Source organism: Garra rufa, unplaced genomic scaffold, assembly GCF_049309525.1.
Source record: "Garra rufa unplaced genomic scaffold, GarRuf1.0 hap1_unplaced_007, whole genome shotgun sequence".
NCBI classification, from domain to species: domain Eukaryota; kingdom Metazoa; phylum Chordata; class Actinopteri; order Cypriniformes; family Cyprinidae; genus Garra; species Garra rufa.
This window is the reverse complement of record NW_027394282.1, coordinates 1,240,303-1,256,433: the sequence shown is the minus strand read 5'-3', so window position 1 is coordinate 1,256,433 and position 16,131 is coordinate 1,240,303. Positions and strand designations below refer to the sequence as shown.

Below are 16,131 nucleotides of genomic sequence, written 5' to 3'. Positions count from 1 at the left end.
TGGGATCCAAACCTTGGGCTTCAGCTACTTTGGCCCTGTCAGTGACTTATGTACTTCCAGCATTCTTTTCTGCTCACAACAGAGCTGTATTGGAGTGTCAAGAGTAAAACTGGCCACCAGCCAATGGGCGGTGGAACGAAGCGCGCCTCACCACGTTCTGTACTTGCGGCCTTTGCGCTTTCTGCGTCGCAGCTCCAGATTTCTTTAGCCCGCATGGAAAGACAGCACTCTCTCGTACATGACGGGATACAAACAAAGATGGCTTCAGCTCCTTTTGCCCTATCATTGACTTGTGCATTTCAAGCATTCTTTTCAGATGGCTAAAAGCTGGAGTCGGGAACTTGCGTTGGTGGTATAGTGGTGAGCATAGCTGCCTTCCAAGCAGTTGACCCGGGTTCGATTCCCGGCCAACGCATTTGTTTTGGCTCTGGCTGACGTTGAAGCAGAACTCCTTCTGTGACCTCTGTCAGCACCAAAATCTTTTGGATGAGTCGTTCAGCAGCAGGAAAGAGCTGGGTCTCCCCGTCGGGGAATCGAACCCCGGTCTTCCGCGTGACAGGCGGAGATACTGTCCACTATACTAACGAGGAGCTGTACCCGCTGTGCTTCGCCCCCAGCCGACTTGACTTCACCGACATCAGCATAAGGAGCCACTACTCCATGAAAAAAACAAATCAACCTGCCTTGATCTTATTGAGTCTCCCAATATCTTGAATGCTACACATTACAGGGGGTCCTCATTTGGACCACTTTACTATTATTACTATTTTTTTTTACTTTTCATAATGGGAACATGAAAAAAAGGATGGGAAATCATGTGGCAGTAACATCGCATTTACGTGGATCATATCGCCCACTGCTAGAATTCTACCACTGAACCACCAATGCTCGGAAAGGAGGGAGAACGTTTGGAATTAACACCGCATTTACGAGTATATTGCCCACTGCTAAACTTCGTCAACCTATAGATAAAGTGAACAAGTTTTATAGGCATTTGACGAATATAGACGGACTAATGAGTTTCTGAAAAGATTCGGCAGGGAACGGGGGTTGGTCGGTATGCAAAGGTTGGAGCTCCTTCAAGTAAATCAGGCTTCATTTTAAAGAACCTTACACACATGCAAGCACACACACAACTTAATTAAAAGCACTCCGTTCCTGCATTGGCCGGGAATCGGACCCGGGTCTCCCGCGTGGCAGGCGAGAATTCTACCACTGAACCACCAATGCTCGGCTGGGAGACTTTCGGCCTTCACATTGCCCTGGATTTAGTAATGGTGCGTAACTGTTACACGTCAAATCCAGGTAAAGGGGGGTTGGGTCAATATGCAAAGTTTGGAGCTCCTTCTAGCAAATCAGGCTTGGCCTTCAAGGCTCATTTTAAAGAATCCCACACACGTGCAAACACACACCCCTTACTTAAAAGAACTCTGTTCCTGCATTTGCCCGGGAATCAGAGCCAGGCCTCCTGTGTGGCAGGCGAGAATGGATGATGGAAGAGACTTTTTAACTTTTACTCCTCCCATTTGGAGTGAGGGGGAGATGAAAATCTTATCGGCACCCTAGATTACCCTTTGTGAGTATAGTGGTTTACCACAGGGAGCGCACATGCTCAAGCGCATGGGCACACAACTCGAGTTTCTCTTCATAGACGCATAAATCTTTCGCCTTTTACTAAAGATTTCCGTGGAGGGGAACCTTTCCGAGTGACCTGTATTTTTGGGTGCTCTGCTCACAGCAGAGCTGCACTGCAGTTTCAATAGCAGACTAAATCTGACCACACACCAATGTGCATTGGAGCAAAGCGTGCTTTCTCGTGGACCGTGTTTGCAGCCTTTGCGCTTCCTGTGTCGCAACTTCACATTTTTTTTCAGCCAGCATGGAAAGACAGCACTCTCATGACATGATGGGATCCAAACCTTGGGCTTCAGCTACTTTGGCCCTGTCAGTGACTTATGTACTTCCAGCATTCTTTTCTGCTCACAACAGAGCTGTATTGGAGTGTCAAGAGTAAAACTGGCCACCAGCCAATGGGCGGTGGAACGAAGCGCGCCTCACCACGTTCTGTACTTGCGGCCTTTGCGCTTTCTGCGTCGCAGCTCCAGATTTCTTTAGCCCGCATGGAAAGACAGCACTCTCTCGTACATGACGGGATACAAACAAAGATGGCTTCAGCTCCTTTTGCCCTATCAGTGACTTGTGCATTTCAAGCATTCTTTTCAGATGGCTAAAAGCTGGAGTCGGGAACTTGCGTTGGTGGTATAGTGGTGAGCATAGCTGCCTTCTAAGCAGTTGACCCGGGTTCGATTCCCGGCCAACGCATTTGTTTTGGCTCTGGCTGACGTTGAAGCAGAACTCCTTCTGTGACCTCTGTCAGCACCAAAATCTTTTGGATGAGTCGTTCAGCAGCAGCAAAGAGCTGGGTCTCCCCGTCGGGGAATCGAACCCCGGTCTTCCGCGTGACAGGCGGAGAAACTGTCCACTATACTAACGAGGAGCTGTACCCGCTGTGCTTCGCCCCCAGCCGACTTGACTTCACCGACATCAGCATAGGGAGCCACTACTCAATGAAAAAAACAAATCAACCTGCCTTGATCTTATTGAGTCTCCCAATATCTTGAATGCTACACATTACAGGGGGTCCTCATTTGGACCACTTTACTATTATTACTATTTTTTTTTACTTTTCATAATGGGAACATGAAAAAAAGGATGGGAAATCATGTGGCAGTAACATCGCATTTACGTGGATCATATCGCCCACTGCTAGAATTCTACCACTGAACCACCAATGCTCGGAAAGGAGGGAGAACGTTTGGAATTAACACCGCATTTACGAGTATATTGCCCACTGCTAAACTTCGTCAACCTATAGATAAAGTGAACAAGTTTTATAGGCATTTGACGAATATAGACGGACTAATGAGTTTCTGAAAAGATTCGGCAGGGAACGGGGGTTGGTCGGTATGCAAAGGTTGGAGCTCCTTCAAGTAAATCAGGCTTCATTTTAAAGAACCTTACACACATGCAAGCACACACACAACTTAATTAAAAGCACTCCGTTCCTGCATTGGCCGGGAATCGGACCCGGGTCTCCCGCGTGGCAGGCGAGAATTCTACCACTGAACCACCAATGCTCGGCTGGGAGACTTTCGGCCTTCACATTGCCCTGGATTTAGTAATGGTGCGTAACTGTTACACGTCAAATCCAGGTAAAGGGGGGTTGGGTCAATATGCAAAGTTTGGAGCTCCTTCTAGCAAATCAGGCTTGGCCTTCAAGGCTCATTTTAAAGAATCCCACACACATGCAAACACACACCCCTTACTTAAAAGAACTCTGTTCCTGCATTTGCCCGGGAATCAGAGCCAGGCCTCCTGTGTGGCAGGCGAGAATGGATGATGGAAGAGACTTTTTAACTTTTACTCCTCCCATTTGGAGTGAGGGGGAGATGAAAATCTTATCGGCACCCTAGATTACCCTTTGTGAGTATAGTGGTTTACCACAGGGAGCGCACATGCTCAAGCGCATGGGCACACAACTCGAGTTTCTCTTCATAGACGCATAAATCTTTCGCCTTTTACTAAAGATTTCCGTGGAGGGGAACCTTTCCGAGTGACCTGTATTTTTGGGTGCTCTGCTCACAGCAGAGCTGCACTGCAGTTTCAATAGCAGACTAAATCTGACCACACACCAATGTGCATTGGAGCAAAGCGTGCTTTCTCGTGGACCGTGTTTGCAGCCTTTGCGCTTCCTGTGTCGCAACTTCACATTTTTTTCAGCCAGCATGGAAAGACAGCACTCTCATGACATGATGGGATCCAAACCTTGGGCTTCAGCTACTTTGGCCCTGTCAGTGACTTATGTACTTCCAGCATTCTTTTCTGCTCACAACAGAGCTGTATTGGAGTGTCAAGAGTAAAACTGGCCACCAGCCAATGGGCGGTGGAACGAAGCGCGCCTCACCACGTTCTGTACTTGCGGCCTTTGCGCTTTCTGCGTCGCAGCTCCAGATTTCTTTAGCCCGCATGGAAAGACAGCACTCTCTCGTACATGACGGGATACAAACAAAGATGGCTTCAGCTCCTTTTGCCCTATCAGTGACTTGTGCATTTCAAGCATTCTTTTCAGATGGCTAAAAGCTGGAGTCGGGAACTTGCGTTGGTGGTATAGTGGTGAGCATAGCTGCCTTCCAAGCAGTTGACCCGGGTTCGATTCCCGGCCAACGCATTTGTTTTGGCTCTGGCTGACGTTGAAGCAGAACTCCTTCTGTGACCTCTGTCAGCACCAAAATCTTTTGGATGAGTCGTTCAGCAGCAGCAAAGAGCTGGGTCTCCCCGTCGGGGAATCGAACCCCGGTCTTCCGCGTGACAGGCGGAGATACTGTCCACTATACTAACGAGGAGCTGTACCCACTGTTCTCCGCCCCCAGCCGACTTGACTTCACCGACATCAGCATAAGGAGCCACTACTCCATGAAAAAAACAAATCAACCTGCCTTGATCTTATTGAGTCTCCCAATATCTTGAATGCTACACATTACAGGGGGTCCTCATTTGGACCACTTTACTATTATTACTATTTTTTTTTACTTTTCATAATGGGAACATGAAAAAAAGGATGGGAAATCATGTGGCAGTAACATCGCATTTACGTGGATCATATCGCCCACTGCTAGAATTCTACCACTGAACCACCAATGCTCGGAAAGGAGGGAGAACGTTTGGAATTAACACCGCATTTACGAGTATATTGCCCACTGCTAAACTTCGTCAACCTATAGATAAAGTGAACAAGTTTTATAGGCATTTGACGAATATAGACGGACTAATGAGTTTCTGAAAAGATTCGGCAGGGAACGGGGGTTGGTCGGTATGCAAAGGTTGGAGCTCCTTCAAGTAAATCAGGCTTCATTTTAAAGAACCTTACACACATGCAAGCACACACACAACTTAATTAAAAGCACTCCGTTCCTGCATTGGCCGGGAATCGGACCCGGGTCTCCCGCGTGGCAGGCGAGAATTCTACCACTGAACCACCAATGCTCGGCTGGGAGACTTTCGGCCTTCACATTGCCCTGGATTTAGTAATGGTGCGTAACTGTTACACGTCAAATCCAGGTAAAGGGGGGTTGGGTCAATATGCAAAGTTTGGAGCTCCTTCTAGCAAATCAGGCTTGGCCTTCAAGGCTCATTTTAAAGAATCCCACACACATGCAAACACACACCCCTTACTTAAAAGAACTCTGTTCCTGCATTTGCCCGGGAATCAGAGCCAGGCCTCCTGTGTGGCAGGCGAGAATGGATGATGGAAGAGACTTTTTAACTTTTACTCCTCCCATTTGGAGTGAGGGGGAGATGAAAATCTTATCGGCACCCTAGATTACCCTTTGTGAGTATAGTGGTTTACCACAGGGAGCGCACATGCTCAAGCGCATGGGCACACAACTCGAGTTTCTCTTCATAGACGCATAAATCTTTCGCCTTTTACTAAAGATTTCCGTGGAGGGGAACCTTTCCGAGTGACCTGTATTTTTGGGTGCTCTGCTCACAGCAGAGCTGCACTGCAGTTTCAATAGCAGACTAAATCTGACCACACACCAATGTGCATTGGAGCAAAGCGTGCTTTCTCGTGGACCGTGTTTGCAGCCTTTGCGCTTCCTGTGTCGCAACTTCACATTTTTTTTCAGCCAGCATGGAAAGACAGCACTCTCATGACATGATGGGATCCAAACCTTGGGCTTCAGCTACTTTGGCCCTGTCAGTGACTTATGTACTTCCAGCATTCTTTTCTGCTCACAACAGAGCTGTATTGGAGTGTCAAGAGTAAAACTGGCCACCAGCCAATGGGCGGTGGAACGAAGCGCGCCTCACCACGTTCTGTACTTGCGGCCTTTGCGCTTTCTGCGTCGCAGCTCCAGATTTCTTTAGCCCGCATGGAAAGACAGCACTCTCTCGTACATGACGGGATACAAACAAAGATGGCTTCAGCTCCTTTTGCCCTATCAGTGACTTGTGCATTTCAAGCATTCTTTTCAGATGGCTAAAAGCTGGAGTCGGGAACTTGCGTTGGTGGTATAGTGGTGAGCATAGCTGCCTTCCAAGCAGTTGACCCGGGTTCGATTCCCGGCCAACGCATTTGTTTTGGCTCTGGCTGACGTTGAAGCAGAACTCCTTCTGTGACCTCTGTCAGCACCAAAATCTTTTGGATGAGTCGTTCAGCAGCAGCAAAGAGCTGGGTCTCCCCGTCGGGGAATCGAACCCCGGTCTTCCGCGTGACAGGCGGAGATACTGTCCACTATACTAACGAGGAGCTGTACCCACTGTTCTCCGCCCCCAGCCGACTTGACTTCACCGACATCAGCATAAGGAGCCACTACTCCATGAAAAAAACAAATCAACCTGCCTTGATCTTATTGAGTCTCCCAATATCTTGAATGCTACACATTACAGGGGGTCCTCATTTGGACCACTTTACTATTATTACTATTTTTTTTTACTTTTCATAATGGGAACATGAAAAAAAGGATGGGAAATCATGTGGCAGTAACATCGCATTTACGTGGATCATATCGCCCACTGCTAGAATTCTACCACTGAACCACCAATGCTCGGAAAGGAGGGAGAACGTTTGGAATTAACACCGCATTTACGAGTATATTGCCCACTGCTAAACTTCGTCAACCTATAGATAAAGTGAACAAGTTTTATAGGCATTTGACGAATATAGACGGACTAATGAGTTTCTGAAAAGATTCGGCAGGGAACGGGGGTTGGTCGGTATGCAAAGGTTGGAGCTCCTTCAAGTAAATCAGGCTTCATTTTAAAGAACCTTACACACATGCAAGCACACACACAACTTAATTAAAAGCACTCCGTTCCTGCATTGGCCGGGAATCGGACCCGGGTCTCCCGCGTGGCAGGCGAGAATTCTACCACTGAACCACCAATGCTCGGCTGGGAGACTTTCGGCCTTCACATTGCCCTGGATTTAGTAATGGTGCGTAACTGTTACACGTCAAATCCAGGTAAAGGGGGGTTGGGTCAATATGCAAAGTTTGGAGCTCCTTCTAGCAAATCAGGCTTGGCCTTCAAGGCTCATTTTAAAGAATCCCACACACATGCAAACACACACCCCTTACTTAAAAGAACTCTGTTCCTGCATTTGCCCGGGAATCAGAGCCAGGCCTCCTGTGTGGCAGGCGAGAATGGATGATGGAAGAGACTTTTTAACTTTTACTCCTCCCATTTGGAGTGAGGGGGAGATGAAAATCTTATCGGCACCCTAGATTACCCTTTGTGAGTATAGTGGTTTACCACAGGGAGCGCACATGCTCAAGCGCATGGGCACACAACTCGAGTTTCTCTTCATAGACGCATAAATCTTTCGCCTTTTACTAAAGATTTCCGTGGAGGGGAACCTTTCCGAGTGACCTGTATTTTTGGGTGCTCTGCTCACAGCAGAGCTGCACTGCAGTTTCAATAGCAGACTAAATCTGACCACACACCAATGTGCATTGGAGCAAAGCGTGCTTTCTCGTGGACCGTGTTTGCAGCCTTTGCGCTTCCTGTGTCGCAACTTCACATTTTTTTCAGCCAGCATGGAAAGACAGCACTCTCATGACATGATGGGATCCAAACCTTGGGCTTCAGCTACTTTGGCCCTGTCAGTGACTTATGTACTTCCAGCATTCTTTTCTGCTCACAACAGAGCTGTATTGGAGTGTCAAGAGTAAAACTGGCCACCAGCCAATGGGCGGTGGAACGAAGCGCGCCTCACCACGTTCTGTACTTGCGGCCTTTGCGCTTTCTGCGTCGCAGCTCCAGATTTCTTTAGCCCGCATGGAAAGACAGCACTCTCTCGTACATGACGGGATACAAACAAAGATGGCTTCAGCTCCTTTTGCCCTATCATTGACTTGTGCATTTCAAGCATTCTTTTCAGATGGCTAAAAGCTGGAGTCGGGAACTTGCGTTGGTGGTATAGTGGTGAGCATAGCTGCCTTCCAAGCAGTTGACCCGGGTTCGATTCCCGGCCAACGCATTTGTTTTGGCTCTGGCTGACGTTGAAGCAGAACTCCTTCTGTGACCTCTGTCAGCACCAAAATCTTTTGGATGAGTCGTTCAGCAGCAGGAAAGAGCTGGGTCTCCCCGTCGGGGAATCGAACCCCGGTCTTCCGCGTGACAGGCGGAGATACTGTCCACTATACTAACGAGGAGCTGTACCCGCTGTGCTTCGCCCCCAGCCGACTTGACTTCACCGACATCAGCATAGGGAGCCACTACTCAATGAAAAAAACAAATCAACCTGCCTTGATCTTATTGAGTCTCCCAATATCTTGAATGCTACACATTACAGGGGGTCCTCATTTGGACCACTTTACTATTATTACTATTTTTTTTTACTTTTCATAATGGGAACATGAAAAAAAGGATGGGAAATCATGTGGCAGTAACATCGCATTTACGTGGATCATATCGCCCACTGCTAGAATTCTACCACTGAACCACCAATGCTCGGAAAGGAGGGAGAACGTTTGGAATTAACACCGCATTTACGAGTATATTGCCCACTGCTAAACTTCGTCAACCTATAGATAAAGTGAACAAGTTTTATAGGCATTTGACGAATATAGACGGACTAATGAGTTTCTGAAAAGATTCGGCAGGGAACGGGGGTTGGTCGGTATGCAAAGGTTGGAGCTCCTTCAAGTAAATCAGGCTTCATTTTAAAGAACCTTACACACATGCAAGCACACACACAACTTAATTAAAAGCACTCCGTTCCTGCATTGGCCGGGAATCGGACCCGGGTCTCCCGCGTGGCAGGCGAGAATTCTACCACTGAACCACCAATGCTCGGCTGGGAGACTTTCGGCCTTCACATTGCCCTGGATTTAGTAATGGTGCGTAACTGTTACACGTCAAATCCAGGTAAAGGGGGGTTGGGTCAATATGCAAAGTTTGGAGCTCCTTCTAGCAAATCAGGCTTGGCCTTCAAGGCTCATTTTAAAGAATCCCACACACATGCAAACACACACCCCTTACTTAAAAGAACTCTGTTCCTGCATTTGCCCGGGAATCAGAGCCAGGCCTCCTGTGTGGCAGGCGAGAATGGATGATGGAAGAGACTTTTTAACTTTTACTCCTCCCATTTGGAGTGAGGGGGAGATGAAAATCTTATCGGCACCCTAGATTACCCTTTGTGAGTATAGTGGTTTACCACAGGGAGCGCACATGCTCAAGCGCATGGGCACACAACTCGAGTTTCTCTTCATAGACGCATAAATCTTTCGCCTTTTACTAAAGATTTCCGTGGAGGGGAACCTTTCCGAGTGACCTGTATTTTTGGGTGCTCTGCTCACAGCAGAGCTGCACTGCAGTTTCAATAGCAGACTAAATCTGACCACACACCAATGTGCATTGGAGCAAAGCGTGCTTTCTCGTGGACCGTGTTTGCAGCCTTTGCGCTTCCTGTGTCGCAACTTCACATTTTTTTCAGCCAGCATGGAAAGACAGCACTCTCATGACATGATGGGATCCAAACCTTGGGCTTCAGCTACTTTGGCCCTGTCAGTGACTTATGTACTTCCAGCATTCTTTTCTGCTCACAACAGAGCTGTATTGGAGTGTCAAGAGTAAAACTGGCCACCAGCCAATGGGCGGTGGAACGAAGCGCGCCTCACCACGTTCTGTACTTGCGGCCTTTGCGCTTTCTGCGTCGCAGCTCCAGATTTCTTTAGCCCGCATGGAAAGACAGCACTCTCTCGTACATGACGGGATACAAACAAAGATGGCTTCAGCTCCTTTTGCCCTATCATTGACTTGTGCATTTCAAGCATTCTTTTCAGATGGCTAAAAGCTGGAGTCGGGAACTTGCGTTGGTGGTATAGTGGTGAGCATAGCTGCCTTCCAAGCAGTTGACCCGGGTTCGATTCCCGGCCAACGCATTTGTTTTGGCTCTGGCTGACGTTGAAGCAGAACTCCTTCTGTGACCTCTGTCAGCACCAAAATCTTTTGGATGAGTCGTTCAGCAGCAGGAAAGAGCTGGGTCTCCCCGTCGGGGAATCGAACCCCGGTCTTCCGCGTGACAGGCGGAGATACTGTCCACTATACTAACGAGGAGCTGTACCCGCTGTGCTTCGCCCCCAGCCGACTTGACTTCACCGACATCAGCATAAGGAGCCACTACTCCATGAAAAAAACAAATCAACCTGCCTTGATCTTATTGAGTCTCCCAATATCTTGAATGCTACACATTACAGGGGGTCCTCATTTGGACCACTTTACTATTATTACTATTTTTTTTTACTTTTCATAATGGGAACATGAAAAAAAGGATGGGAAATCATGTGGCAGTAACATCGCATTTACGTGGATCATATCGCCCACTGCTAGAATTCTACCACTGAACCACCAATGCTCGGAAAGGAGGGAGAACGTTTGGAATTAACACCGCATTTACGAGTATATTGCCCACTGCTAAACTTCGTCAACCTATAGATAAAGTGAACAAGTTTTATAGGCATTTGACGAATATAGACGGACTAATGAGTTTCTGAAAAGATTCGGCAGGGAACGGGGGTTGGTCGGTATGCAAAGGTTGGAGCTCCTTCAAGTAAATCAGGCTTCATTTTAAAGAACCTTACACACATGCAAGCACACACACAACTTAATTAAAAGCACTCCGTTCCTGCATTGGCCGGGAATCGGACCCGGGTCTCCCGCGTGGCAGGCGAGAATTCTACCACTGAACCACCAATGCTCGGCTGGGAGACTTTCGGCCTTCACATTGCCCTGGATTTAGTAATGGTGCGTAACTGTTACACGTCAAATCCAGGTAAAGGGGGGTTGGGTCAATATGCAAAGTTTGGAGCTCCTTCTAGCAAATCAGGCTTGGCCTTCAAGGCTCATTTTAAAGAATCCCACACACATGCAAACACACACCCCTTACTTAAAAGAACTCTGTTCCTGCATTTGCCCGGGAATCAGAGCCAGGCCTCCTGTGTGGCAGGCGAGAATGGATGATGGAAGAGACTTTTTAACTTTTACTCCTCCCATTTGGAGTGAGGGGGAGATGAAAATCTTATCGGCACCCTAGATTACCCTTTGTGAGTATAGTGGTTTACCACAGGGAGCGCACATGCTCAAGCGCATGGGCACACAACTCGAGTTTCTCTTCATAGACGCATAAATCTTTCGCCTTTTACTAAAGATTTCCGTGGAGGGGAACCTTTCCGAGTGACCTGTATTTTTGGGTGCTCTGCTCACAGCAGAGCTGCACTGCAGTTTCAATAGCAGACTAAATCTGACCACACACCAATGTGCATTGGAGCAAAGCGTGCTTTCTCGTGGACCGTGTTTGCAGCCTTTGCGCTTCCTGTGTCGCAACTTCACATTTTTTTTCAGCCAGCATGGAAAGACAGCACTCTCATGACATGATGGGATCCAAACCTTGGGCTTCAGCTACTTTGGCCCTGTCAGTGACTTATGTACTTCCAGCATTCTTTTCTGCTCACAACAGAGCTGTATTGGAGTGTCAAGAGTAAAACTGGCCACCAGCCAATGGGCGGTGGAACGAAGCGCGCCTCACCACGTTCTGTACTTGCGGCCTTTGCGCTTTCTGCGTCGCAGCTCCAGATTTCTTTAGCCCGCATGGAAAGACAGCACTCTCTCGTACATGACGGGATACAAACAAAGATGGCTTCAGCTCCTTTTGCCCTATCAGTGACTTGTGCATTTCAAGCATTCTTTTCAGATGGCTAAAAGCTGGAGTCGGGAACTTGCGTTGGTGGTATAGTGGTGAGCATAGCTGCCTTCTAAGCAGTTGACCCGGGTTCGATTCCCGGCCAACGCATTTGTTTTGGCTCTGGCTGACGTTGAAGCAGAACTCCTTCTGTGACCTCTGTCAGCACCAAAATCTTTTGGATGAGTCGTTCAGCAGCAGCAAAGAGCTGGGTCTCCCCGTCGGGGAATCGAACCCCGGTCTTCCGCGTGACAGGCGGAGAAACTGTCCACTATACTAACGAGGAGCTGTACCCGCTGTGCTTCGCCCCCAGCCGACTTGACTTCACCGACATCAGCATAGGGAGCCACTACTCAATGAAAAAAACAAATCAACCTGCCTTGATCTTATTGAGTCTCCCAATATCTTGAATGCTACACATTACAGGGGGTCCTCATTTGGACCACTTTACTATTATTACTATTTTTTTTTACTTTTCATAATGGGAACATGAAAAAAAGGATGGGAAATCATGTGGCAGTAACATCGCATTTACGTGGATCATATCGCCCACTGCTAGAATTCTACCACTGAACCACCAATGCTCGGAAAGGAGGGAGAACGTTTGGAATTAACACCGCATTTACGAGTATATTGCCCACTGCTAAACTTCGTCAACCTATAGATAAAGTGAACAAGTTTTATAGGCATTTGACGAATATAGACGGACTAATGAGTTTCTGAAAAGATTCGGCAGGGAACGGGGGTTGGTCGGTATGCAAAGGTTGGAGCTCCTTCAAGTAAATCAGGCTTCATTTTAAAGAACCTTACACACATGCAAGCACACACACAACTTAATTAAAAGCACTCCGTTCCTGCATTGGCCGGGAATCGGACCCGGGTCTCCCGCGTGGCAGGCGAGAATTCTACCACTGAACCACCAATGCTCGGCTGGGAGACTTTCGGCCTTCACATTGCCCTGGATTTAGTAATGGTGCGTAACTGTTACACGTCAAATCCAGGTAAAGGGGGGTTGGGTCAATATGCAAAGTTTGGAGCTCCTTCTAGCAAATCAGGCTTGGCCTTCAAGGCTCATTTTAAAGAATCCCACACACATGCAAACACACACCCCTTACTTAAAAGAACTCTGTTCCTGCATTTGCCCGGGAATCAGAGCCAGGCCTCCTGTGTGGCAGGCGAGAATGGATGATGGAAGAGACTTTTTAACTTTTACTCCTCCCATTTGGAGTGAGGGGGAGATGAAAATCTTATCGGCACCCTAGATTACCCTTTGTGAGTATAGTGGTTTACCACAGGGAGCGCACATGCTCAAGCGCATGGGCACACAACTCGAGTTTCTCTTCATAGACGCATAAATCTTTCGCCTTTTACTAAAGATTTCCGTGGAGGGGAACCTTTCCGAGTGACCTGTATTTTTGGGTGCTCTGCTCACAGCAGAGCTGCACTGCAGTTTCAATAGCAGACTAAATCTGACCACACACCAATGTGCATTGGAGCAAAGCGTGCTTTCTCGTGGACCGTGTTTGCAGCCTTTGCGCTTCCTGTGTCGCAACTTCACATTTTTTTCAGCCAGCATGGAAAGACAGCACTCTCATGACATGATGGGATCCAAACCTTGGGCTTCAGCTACTTTGGCCCTGTCAGTGACTTATGTACTTCCAGCATTCTTTTCTGCTCACAACAGAGCTGTATTGGAGTGTCAAGAGTAAAACTGGCCACCAGCCAATGGGCGGTGGAACGAAGCGCGCCTCACCACGTTCTGTACTTGCGGCCTTTGCGCTTTCTGCGTCGCAGCTCCAGATTTCTTTAGCCCGCATGGAAAGACAGCACTCTCTCGTACATGACGGGATACAAACAAAGATGGCTTCAGCTCCTTTTGCCCTATCATTGACTTGTGCATTTCAAGCATTCTTTTCAGATGGCTAAAAGCTGGAGTCGGGAACTTGCGTTGGTGGTATAGTGGTGAGCATAGCTGCCTTCCAAGCAGTTGACCCGGGTTCGATTCCCGGCCAACGCATTTGTTTTGGCTCTGGCTGACGTTGAAGCAGAACTCCTTCTGTGACCTCTGTCAGCACCAAAATCTTTTGGATGAGTCGTTCAGCAGCAGGAAAGAGCTGGGTCTCCCCGTCGGGGAATCGAACCCCGGTCTTCCGCGTGACAGGCGGAGATACTGTCCACTATACTAACGAGGAGCTGTACCCGCTGTGCTTCGCCCCCAGCCGACTTGACTTCACCGACATCAGCATAAGGAGCCACTACTCCATGAAAAAAACAAATCAACCTGCCTTGATCTTATTGAGTCTCCCAATATCTTGAATGCTACACATTACAGGGGGTCCTCATTTGGACCACTTTACTATTATTACTATTTTTTTTTACTTTTCATAATGGGAACATGAAAAAAAGGATGGGAAATCATGTGGCAGTAACATCGCATTTACGTGGATCATATCGCCCACTGCTAGAATTCTACCACTGAACCACCAATGCTCGGAAAGGAGGGAGAACGTTTGGAATTAACACCGCATTTACGAGTATATTGCCCACTGCTAAACTTCGTCAACCTATAGATAAAGTGAACAAGTTTTATAGGCATTTGACGAATATAGACGGACTAATGAGTTTCTGAAAAGATTCGGCAGGGAACGGGGGTTGGTCGGTATGCAAAGGTTGGAGCTCCTTCAAGTAAATCAGGCTTCATTTTAAAGAACCTTACACACATGCAAGCACACACACAACTTAATTAAAAGCACTCCGTTCCTGCATTGGCCGGGAATCGGACCCGGGTCTCCCGCGTGGCAGGCGAGAATTCTACCACTGAACCACCAATGCTCGGCTGGGAGACTTTCGGCCTTCACATTGCCCTGGATTTAGTAATGGTGCGTAACTGTTACACGTCAAATCCAGGTAAAGGGGGGTTGGGTCAATATGCAAAGTTTGGAGCTCCTTCTAGCAAATCAGGCTTGGCCTTCAAGGCTCATTTTAAAGAATCCCACACACATGCAAACACACACCCCTTACTTAAAAGAACTCTGTTCCTGCATTTGCCCGGGAATCAGAGCCAGGCCTCCTGTGTGGCAGGCGAGAATGGATGATGGAAGAGACTTTTTAACTTTTACTCCTCCCATTTGGAGTGAGGGGGAGATGAAAATCTTATCGGCACCCTAGATTACCCTTTGTGAGTATAGTGGTTTACCACAGGGAGCGCACATGCTCAAGCGCATGGGCACACAACTCGAGTTTCTCTTCATAGACGCATAAATCTTTCGCCTTTTACTAAAGATTTCCGTGGAGGGGAACCTTTCCGAGTGACCTGTATTTTTGGGTGCTCTGCTCACAGCAGAGCTGCACTGCAGTTTCAATAGCAGACTAAATCTGACCACACACCAATGTGCATTGGAGCAAAGCGTGCTTTCTCGTGGACCGTGTTTGCAGCCTTTGCGCTTCCTGTGTCGCAACTTCACATTTTTTTTCAGCCAGCATGGAAAGACAGCACTCTCATGACATGATGGGATCCAAACCTTGGGCTTCAGCTACTTTGGCCCTGTCAGTGACTTATGTACTTCCAGCATTCTTTTCTGCTCACAACAGAGCTGTATTGGAGTGTCAAGAGTAAAACTGGCCACCAGCCAATGGGCGGTGGAACGAAGCGCGCCTCACCACGTTCTGTACTTGCGGCCTTTGCGCTTTCTGCGTCGCAGCTCCAGATTTCTTTAGCCCGCATGGAAAGACAGCACTCTCTCGTACATGACGGGATACAAACAAAGATGGCTTCAGCTCCTTTTGCCCTATCAGTGACTTGTGCATTTCAAGCATTCTTTTCAGATGGCTAAAAGCTGGAGTCGGGAACTTGCGTTGGTGGTATAGTGGTGAGCATAGCTGCCTTCTAAGCAGTTGACCCGGGTTCGATTCCCGGCCAACGCATTTGTTTTGGCTCTGGCTGACGTTGAAGCAGAACTCCTTCTGTGACCTCTGTCAGCACCAAAATCTTTTGGATGAGTCGTTCAGCAGCAGCAAAGAGCTGGGTCTCCCCGTCGGGGAATCGAACCCCGGTCTTCCGCGTGACAGGCGGAGAAACTGTCCACTATACTAACGAGGAGCTGTACCCGCTGTGCTTCGCCCCCAGCCGACTTGACTTCACCGACATCAGCATAGGGAGCCACTACTCAATGAAAAAAACAAATCAACCTGCCTTGATCTTATTGAGTCTCCCAATATCTTGAATGCTACACATTACAGGGGGTCCTCATTTGGACCACTTTACTATTATTACTATTTTTTTTTACTTTTCATAATGGGAACATGAAAAAAAGGATGGGAAATCATGTGGCAGTAACATCGCATTTACGTGGATCATATCGCCCACTGCTAGAATTCTACCACTGAAC

General features: G+C 47.9%; 31 non-coding genes across 31 annotated transcripts; 17 read left to right on the top strand and 14 right to left on the bottom strand.

Annotated features, from left to right (window-relative positions):
* The first annotated feature begins 343 nt into the window (after positions 1-343).
* trnag-ucc (transfer RNA glycine (anticodon UCC)) lies at positions 344-415 on the top strand. The gene has a single exon. It is a non-coding gene; the product is annotated as a tRNA-Gly (tRNA).
* A 103-nt stretch (positions 416-518) lies between these two features.
* trnad-guc (transfer RNA aspartic acid (anticodon GUC)) lies at positions 519-590 on the bottom strand. Its single transcript has one exon. It is a non-coding gene; the product is annotated as a tRNA-Asp (tRNA).
* A 569-nt stretch (positions 591-1,159) lies between these two features.
* On the bottom strand, positions 1,160-1,230 carry trnag-gcc (transfer RNA glycine (anticodon GCC)). Its single transcript has one exon. It is a non-coding gene; the product is annotated as a tRNA-Gly (tRNA).
* Positions 1,231-1,629: 399 nt separating this feature from the next.
* Positions 1,630-1,745, top strand: LOC141313369 (U5 spliceosomal RNA). The gene has a single exon (XR_012349441.1). It is a non-coding gene; the product is annotated as a U5 spliceosomal RNA (small nuclear RNA).
* A 505-nt stretch (positions 1,746-2,250) lies between these two features.
* Positions 2,251-2,322, top strand: trnar-ucu (transfer RNA arginine (anticodon UCU)). Its single transcript has one exon. It is a non-coding gene; the product is annotated as a tRNA-Arg (tRNA).
* Positions 2,323-3,066: 744 nt separating this feature from the next.
* On the bottom strand, positions 3,067-3,137 carry trnag-gcc (transfer RNA glycine (anticodon GCC)). The gene has a single exon. It is a non-coding gene; the product is annotated as a tRNA-Gly (tRNA).
* A 399-nt stretch (positions 3,138-3,536) lies between these two features.
* On the top strand, positions 3,537-3,652 carry LOC141313368 (U5 spliceosomal RNA). Its single transcript, XR_012349440.1, has one exon. It is a non-coding gene; the product is annotated as a U5 spliceosomal RNA (small nuclear RNA).
* A 504-nt stretch (positions 3,653-4,156) lies between these two features.
* Positions 4,157-4,228, top strand: trnag-ucc (transfer RNA glycine (anticodon UCC)). Its single transcript has one exon. It is a non-coding gene; the product is annotated as a tRNA-Gly (tRNA).
* Positions 4,229-4,331: 103 nt separating this feature from the next.
* On the bottom strand, positions 4,332-4,403 carry trnad-guc (transfer RNA aspartic acid (anticodon GUC)). The gene has a single exon. It is a non-coding gene; the product is annotated as a tRNA-Asp (tRNA).
* Positions 4,404-4,972: 569 nt separating this feature from the next.
* Positions 4,973-5,043, bottom strand: trnag-gcc (transfer RNA glycine (anticodon GCC)). The gene has a single exon. It is a non-coding gene; the product is annotated as a tRNA-Gly (tRNA).
* A 399-nt stretch (positions 5,044-5,442) lies between these two features.
* LOC141313365 (U5 spliceosomal RNA) lies at positions 5,443-5,558 on the top strand. The gene has a single exon (XR_012349439.1). It is a non-coding gene; the product is annotated as a U5 spliceosomal RNA (small nuclear RNA).
* Positions 5,559-6,063: 505 nt separating this feature from the next.
* On the top strand, positions 6,064-6,135 carry trnag-ucc (transfer RNA glycine (anticodon UCC)). The gene has a single exon. It is a non-coding gene; the product is annotated as a tRNA-Gly (tRNA).
* A 103-nt stretch (positions 6,136-6,238) lies between these two features.
* trnad-guc (transfer RNA aspartic acid (anticodon GUC)) lies at positions 6,239-6,310 on the bottom strand. Its single transcript has one exon. It is a non-coding gene; the product is annotated as a tRNA-Asp (tRNA).
* A 569-nt stretch (positions 6,311-6,879) lies between these two features.
* On the bottom strand, positions 6,880-6,950 carry trnag-gcc (transfer RNA glycine (anticodon GCC)). Its single transcript has one exon. It is a non-coding gene; the product is annotated as a tRNA-Gly (tRNA).
* Positions 6,951-7,349: 399 nt separating this feature from the next.
* LOC141313364 (U5 spliceosomal RNA) lies at positions 7,350-7,465 on the top strand. The gene has a single exon (XR_012349438.1). It is a non-coding gene; the product is annotated as a U5 spliceosomal RNA (small nuclear RNA).
* A 504-nt stretch (positions 7,466-7,969) lies between these two features.
* On the top strand, positions 7,970-8,041 carry trnag-ucc (transfer RNA glycine (anticodon UCC)). The gene has a single exon. It is a non-coding gene; the product is annotated as a tRNA-Gly (tRNA).
* Positions 8,042-8,144: 103 nt separating this feature from the next.
* trnad-guc (transfer RNA aspartic acid (anticodon GUC)) lies at positions 8,145-8,216 on the bottom strand. The gene has a single exon. It is a non-coding gene; the product is annotated as a tRNA-Asp (tRNA).
* Positions 8,217-8,785: 569 nt separating this feature from the next.
* trnag-gcc (transfer RNA glycine (anticodon GCC)) lies at positions 8,786-8,856 on the bottom strand. The gene has a single exon. It is a non-coding gene; the product is annotated as a tRNA-Gly (tRNA).
* A 399-nt stretch (positions 8,857-9,255) lies between these two features.
* LOC141313363 (U5 spliceosomal RNA) lies at positions 9,256-9,371 on the top strand. The gene has a single exon (XR_012349437.1). It is a non-coding gene; the product is annotated as a U5 spliceosomal RNA (small nuclear RNA).
* Positions 9,372-9,875: 504 nt separating this feature from the next.
* trnag-ucc (transfer RNA glycine (anticodon UCC)) lies at positions 9,876-9,947 on the top strand. The gene has a single exon. It is a non-coding gene; the product is annotated as a tRNA-Gly (tRNA).
* A 103-nt stretch (positions 9,948-10,050) lies between these two features.
* trnad-guc (transfer RNA aspartic acid (anticodon GUC)) lies at positions 10,051-10,122 on the bottom strand. Its single transcript has one exon. It is a non-coding gene; the product is annotated as a tRNA-Asp (tRNA).
* A 569-nt stretch (positions 10,123-10,691) lies between these two features.
* trnag-gcc (transfer RNA glycine (anticodon GCC)) lies at positions 10,692-10,762 on the bottom strand. Its single transcript has one exon. It is a non-coding gene; the product is annotated as a tRNA-Gly (tRNA).
* A 399-nt stretch (positions 10,763-11,161) lies between these two features.
* LOC141313362 (U5 spliceosomal RNA) lies at positions 11,162-11,277 on the top strand. The gene has a single exon (XR_012349436.1). It is a non-coding gene; the product is annotated as a U5 spliceosomal RNA (small nuclear RNA).
* A 505-nt stretch (positions 11,278-11,782) lies between these two features.
* trnar-ucu (transfer RNA arginine (anticodon UCU)) lies at positions 11,783-11,854 on the top strand. The gene has a single exon. It is a non-coding gene; the product is annotated as a tRNA-Arg (tRNA).
* A 744-nt stretch (positions 11,855-12,598) lies between these two features.
* On the bottom strand, positions 12,599-12,669 carry trnag-gcc (transfer RNA glycine (anticodon GCC)). Its single transcript has one exon. It is a non-coding gene; the product is annotated as a tRNA-Gly (tRNA).
* Positions 12,670-13,068: 399 nt separating this feature from the next.
* Positions 13,069-13,184, top strand: LOC141313361 (U5 spliceosomal RNA). The gene has a single exon (XR_012349435.1). It is a non-coding gene; the product is annotated as a U5 spliceosomal RNA (small nuclear RNA).
* A 504-nt stretch (positions 13,185-13,688) lies between these two features.
* On the top strand, positions 13,689-13,760 carry trnag-ucc (transfer RNA glycine (anticodon UCC)). The gene has a single exon. It is a non-coding gene; the product is annotated as a tRNA-Gly (tRNA).
* Positions 13,761-13,863: 103 nt separating this feature from the next.
* On the bottom strand, positions 13,864-13,935 carry trnad-guc (transfer RNA aspartic acid (anticodon GUC)). Its single transcript has one exon. It is a non-coding gene; the product is annotated as a tRNA-Asp (tRNA).
* Positions 13,936-14,504: 569 nt separating this feature from the next.
* trnag-gcc (transfer RNA glycine (anticodon GCC)) lies at positions 14,505-14,575 on the bottom strand. The gene has a single exon. It is a non-coding gene; the product is annotated as a tRNA-Gly (tRNA).
* A 399-nt stretch (positions 14,576-14,974) lies between these two features.
* On the top strand, positions 14,975-15,090 carry LOC141313360 (U5 spliceosomal RNA). Its single transcript, XR_012349433.1, has one exon. It is a non-coding gene; the product is annotated as a U5 spliceosomal RNA (small nuclear RNA).
* Positions 15,091-15,595: 505 nt separating this feature from the next.
* Positions 15,596-15,667, top strand: trnar-ucu (transfer RNA arginine (anticodon UCU)). The gene has a single exon. It is a non-coding gene; the product is annotated as a tRNA-Arg (tRNA).
* The last annotated feature ends 464 nt before the right edge of the window (positions 15,668-16,131 follow it).